Source organism: Rutidosis leptorrhynchoides, chromosome 8 (genome assembly GCF_046630445.1).
Source record: "Rutidosis leptorrhynchoides isolate AG116_Rl617_1_P2 chromosome 8, CSIRO_AGI_Rlap_v1, whole genome shotgun sequence".
NCBI classification, from domain to species: Eukaryota; Viridiplantae; Streptophyta; class Magnoliopsida; order Asterales; family Asteraceae; genus Rutidosis; species Rutidosis leptorrhynchoides.
In genome coordinates this window covers 67,623,363-67,629,589 of record NC_092340.1, presented here as the reverse complement: position 1 = coordinate 67,629,589, position 6,227 = coordinate 67,623,363, and the positions used below count along the sequence as shown (strand labels likewise).

The 6,227-nt window shown below is 35.2% G+C and overlaps 1 pseudogene; it reads right to left on the bottom strand.

The window, feature by feature from the left end:
• Window positions 1-314: 314 nt before the first annotated feature.
• On the bottom strand, window positions 315-4,922 carry LOC139863506 (ATPase GET3B-like; annotated as a pseudogene).
• Between the last annotated feature and the right edge of the window lie 1,305 nt (window positions 4,923-6,227).

The following is a 6,227-nucleotide window of genomic DNA, read 5'->3' as shown; positions in this document are numbered from 1 at the left end:
GATAGAAAGATTGCTTCCGAGTGGACCTCCGGCCAATAAGTAGTAAAAAAAATTAAAAAATAAAATAAAATTGAGACGCCGTGAAAATGGTAAAATCAAATTTCCATGGATTTTAAATCCTGCCTGAAATTTAATTTAGGCTCTAAAATTCAGTCAAGACGCCAATAAATCGACGATTGCTGTCGACTCAATAACTAGAGCCAATGAAAAGAATGAGATTGTGGTGTTTTATATAGGGATGAAGAAATGATTTATAAAAATAAAAAAAAAAGCAACGGGCACTAACGGATATAAATTTGAAAACGGGCCCCACAAAAATTCGCTAGACCGAAGTCTTGCTCACGACGTTGAACCAGACGACGCCGAACCGACGCCGAGTATTGATTCCAAATCGCATTCCGACGCCGGTATTGATTGTGCCACACCGGGTGCTCTTAGTCGCCATATCTGGTCTTATATATCAATCAACTATGATCTTAATAGTACCCAAAAAAGCAACCATAGCTAACTGAAAGACAGAACATAAAGAAGCTACAATAATCTAAAATTAGCAGCTCGTAAATTAGCCGATTAAAGGAAAACATATTAAACCCATACTGAATATTCTTCATAATATATCACTTCCAAACCATATCTGCCATGAATTGAAGACCAGGTACTCCCCTAATCTCTACATCAACCAATGGCGCTTCGATAACATCCAAGTTGCCCAATTCCGGATCATTTCTGATCATCTCAAGTGCACGCATTTGATCCTGTTATATGCAATCACAATGTAGTAATGTATATAAAGATATTCACTTTTTGAATAGAAAACTTAAAACATAATAATAATGCATTACCTTTCTTTTCATTGAGCAAAATTTGCAATCTGCTGTAGATGGAGGTAAGACTTGATTAACAATAAGTCTTTGGACAGGAACATTTTCTTTCTTTAGTGATGTGTGCAACCGCGATGACTCTTTAACTGCCATAACCTGTCATCACAAAAGTACAACTTTCTTATAAAAATTAAAAAAGTTTTAAACTTTATAGCATAAAATGGATTTGAAACGTCAAGAAGCACAAGGGAAATTTAACAAAATACCGTAGGGATAGTCACAATGACGAATTCGGTAGTCTCTGAATCACGAAAAAGGTCTCTTACTTTTCCCATCCTTTCCCTTAGTTGTTCTAGTTCGTCAGTCTAAAAAAAAAAAGTGCTAATGTTGTTTTTGTAATACGAAATATTACAACCAGTGTAAAAAATATATATGCACTTACAGCTCCTTCCACAAGCGGTGGCTGCTCTTTCTTAAATACTGATTTGAAAGCTGAAGTTACAGAAGCAATCTTCTGTTTCATCTGATTTGAGAAAAATAAAAAATAAATAAAAAAAATTGTAATGAATTCAAGAGGTTAATATTGAATTGTATTTGTATACCTTCATTATTTTGCCTAAGGATGCATCCATGAAGTCCGGTAAAGACAAAAGCCTAAGCGTATGACCCTGCATGATACGAGTCTTCATATGACATAAACGAATACGATCTATAAAATCTGAAGGTATTTGACACTTCGGCTTACCGTAGGTGCAGTGTCGAACACGATCCTTGAACACGATCCTTGTAAACTTACTATATTCTGGTGAATCCACAAACTGCATCACCTGCAAACAAGTTTTATGGCTTATTGTAACGCGATTTTAACTGTGTTTAAGTAAGATGCATTAAGACTTAGGATCATCAGTGCAAAAAAAAAAAAGTACGGACTTTTGATATCGCAATAGCTTCATCGACACCAGGCGGAAGTGTATCCAAAAGCTCTGAAAATTTTAAATCTCCCAACTATAAAATCAAAAAGTCAACAATATATTTTTTAAAGTTCAATATAATTTTCAAACAATATATTTATATTTATATTTATATATATAGTATAAAAAAAATAATTCCCATATGCTCGGCTACCATTCCAAGGCCCATGCTATCCATAAAATCTTTAGCACCTGCACCACCATCGTGTTGTGATGCATTACGTAAATCTTCCTTGTTTTTTTCGGGATTAATCTATTAATCATCAAAAAACGAGCATCAACTATCGTACATGTACAAAAACGTTATTTCCTCAAGGCGTTCGTAAGTACCTCAAGCCCGTATAATGGTGAATCCAACCCTTGAATCCGAACTAGCTCGCCACCAGTCAAATCCTATATACGTATGTATCTTGCAGTAAATATATCAAACGTATTTTCCCCAAACATGTTACGTATATTAACAATAATCTATTAAACATTAGAATTTTAAATAAAAATTGAATACCTGATCAAAGGAGTCACTTAAAGAGTGTGCAGGGTCAGTAGAAACCACAATAGTCGGATGGCCATAATTTGCAAATTTAACGGCAAGAGATGCAGCACAACTTGTCTTTCCAACACCTCCTTTCCCGCCCAACATATAATATTTTCTTTGATTCCCAACAATCATCTTATCGAAAACGGATACAGAGTTCGCATTACTTGTCAATAATCTTGCTGCATAAAAAATATATATTAGTCATTGAAATATCTTTTAAATATATCCATATAACTCACAAATTCCATGTTACCAAATAAATAATGGTGAATATGCCTCGAAGTCGGGCCCATGGCATCAAGCACCAACAGGGCAACAGGGCATCATTAAATTGTGTTAAAATTGCACATTAAAATAATATTCAATTCAGAAACACATGAAACATCATTTTAGATAAGCTATAATTAACGTATAATTTGGCTTATGTCTCATCAAAAAGCAACAATTTATTTATCAAATAAAAACAGCGTGGACCACTGGACCTTTAATTTGACACCCCATAAAAAACATGTTCGTATGCAAATTTTAGTAAGGGCGTTTTTTTATGGTCTTTCTCTAAGCATCAGGGCTATCTAAGAATCTAAGAATACATTATTTTAGAAGAAAAATGCTCTTTCACGTGGATTGTTTGTAACCTAGAAGCTAAAATTGAGAGTCAAATTACTCCATGGTTTCATTAGTATTTTACTTAACAAAAACAGTAAAAAATATTTAAAAGCGGATATTTAAGGTCAAGAGCTTTCAGTTATAAAATTGTCCAAACAATAAAACGACCCCACATAAATCTTAGTCCAGCAAAGCAGGTAAAGTTGACTTTTAGTCAAAATATGACAAAAAAAAATAGTTAAGGGGGAAAAGCACCTGTAAAATGAAGTGGTGACGTGTTGATTGCGGTTGGAATGAACGGAAACGAATGGATTTTAGATTACGACATGCGACGAAGCAGAGCACAAGCCGCCATTGCTGTTGCTAGTTCTACCAAACAAAAGGGCTGCTTTACTGCCCAAGTCGCCCAAATTCGTCGTTAATTAATTCGATACGATGATAGTAAATGTAAAGTTACAGGAATAGTCCTTACAGTTTGTATCAAATTACAGATTCCGTCAAATTACATTGATGGTTCTAAAATTTTAAAATTATACAACACGTAGTCCGCTAGTCCGTTTAAGTTATTCTTACCCCTTTGAGAAATTACATTCATGGTCCTTTTTTCCTTACTACTATGCAAGGTTTGCAAAACTCGCTATTCGTGGAGTAATTGATTGGGACTTTAAAATGAGTAATCGTAAAGTAAGGGATGAATCGAAAATTAATCAGATAGTACTTTTTATATATATTTAAATATCAAATTACAACATTATATTATTATCTGTAAATATATAAGAAAATTATAGATATAAACATGAACTTTAATATAATTGTATCGTAAGAGCTTCATTAATATTTTTGGTCCTTTCATATTTTGTTGTTTAATACTCCATCTCTTTAGTAAATAAAAATACATGAAGTGAGGTCGGTGTCTACGGTTCCCCTAAAACAAATTTAAAGACTTGCTAGTAATAGAAGTTTAAGTAAACAAAATATGAACAAGGATATGCAAACTGATTGTGTATTGATTGATGAAATGTTTACAACCTACACTTGCTTAAATACATCACAAATCACAAACATAATGATTAACACACCATAACACACCAACTAAGCCACACTAGTAAAGCTACTTTACACCTATCATACATGTGGAAATGAATCACTCAACATGGGCAAAAGTGTGCCAACAATAAAGCAAAATACCAAATTAATTAAAAGCAAATGAATCAAGATGGACATTTTGAGTTGGCACCAATATTTTAACACTCCCCCTTGGTGCAAAATCTCGATCAACAATCCCTAACGCCTCTCGAAATTCTATGAACTTGGCCTTCATTAGAGCTTTAGTAAAGATATCGGCTACTTGAGCATTCGTCCTTACATTTGCTAGCTCGATCTCCCCGCTTAGAACCTTTTCACGAATAAAATGATATCTCATTTCAATATGCTTAGTACGAGCTTGAAAACTGGATTCGAAGCAAGCTTGATTGCACTTTTGTTGTCACATCTCAGTTTGACAACATAATCTACTTTTTCAAGTATGTCACCAATCAACCTTCTTAACCATGTACATTCTTGAGCCACCATTGTTGCAGCTATGTATTCCGCTTCCGTGCTAGACAAAGCAACAACATCTTGCTTCTTGCTACACCATGAAATAACCGCGGAACCTATGTTAAAGCAGTAACCCGAAGTTGAATGGCGATCATTTGCGTCTCCCATCCAATCTGCATCCACGAAACCATTTAACAAAACATTATCACACTTCTTATACCACAAGCCATGATCTATTGATCCTTTCACATAACGAAGGATCCTTTTTGCTGCATCAAGATGAACATTAGTTGGACATTGCATAAATTGTGAAACAATGCCAACCGAGTTAGCAATTTTCGGCCTTGTGATAGTTAGATAAATCAAACTTCCAACCATTTGTCGGAACAACTTCACATCCTTGAGCTCTTTTTCTTGATATTTCTTCATTTTGAGGTTTGGTTCCATTGGAGTAGTCATAGACTTTGACTCCCCCATGTTGAAACGTTCCAAGAGACTTCTTGCATAACCCCTTTGAGAGATAAAGTACCCGTTTTCTAATTTATCAAATTCCAAGCCAAGAAAACATCCAATCTCCCCCAGATTCTTCATTTCAAAATGAACCGAAAGATCATCACTTAAACGAGAGATTTCTGACTCGTTTCCTCCGGTGATAATCATGTCATCAACATATAATAACACCAAAACATGGAAACCTGATTCTTTCTTAACAAACAAACTAGAATCCGCATCAGAAATCTTAAAACCACAAAAGACAAGGTATTGTGCAACCTTACCATACCAAGTTCTCGGAGCTTGTTTCAAGCCATAAAGAGCCTTCTTCAACCGGCACACATATTCTGGAAATTGATTTGAAATGAACCCAACAGGTTGTTCCATGAACACCTCACGATCAAGCTCTCCATATAGAAAAACATTCTTCACATCAAGTTGCCACAATTTCCACCCTTTGTAAGCCTCTAGTGAGATTATTGTTCTCACAGTTACCATTTTAGCCACGAGGCTAAAAGTTTCCTCATAATCAAGACCATAACTTTGACAAAAGCCACTAGCCACCAACCGAGCCTTGAACATATTAATGGTTCCATCCGAGTTCTTCTTCAAACGGTAGACCCATTTGCAAGTAACCGGTTTACATGCTTTCGGTTTCTTGACAAGCTCTCAAGTTTCATTCTTTTCCAATGCATCAATCTCCTCTTGCATTGCTTTTCTCCAATTCGGGGAATCTTTAGCTTCTTCATAACATGTTGGTTCTTCGGTTAAGCCACCTGAAAAGAAACAAGTTGTGACTGTGTTCACCTCATAGTCACTTAGATGTCTTGGTTGTCTCTTTTCTCTTGTTGACCTTCTAACTTGAGTTGTTACTTCTTCACTAGGTGTCTCTTCTTGAGTTTGAGAAACACCATCATTCTCACTTTCTTCTTGAGTGTCGAAGCTAGGAAACATAAATTTGTAATCTCTATTTTCTTTACCATTTTTGCTTGATTCAGAAAATTGAGAAGACACTTCATCAAATACCACATCTCTTGAAGTGGTAAACTTCTTTGTTTCTTGATCCATACACTTCCAACCTTTTCTGTGAGAATCATAACCAACAAAAATACACTTTCGAGCTTTTGGGTCAAGTTTGGTTCGGTTAGCTTTTGGAACATGAACATAACAAATAGAACCAAACACCCTAAAATAACTTACATTTGGCTTTTGACCATAAGCTAGCTCAAAAGATGATTTTTGTGTACCTGGCCAAGATGG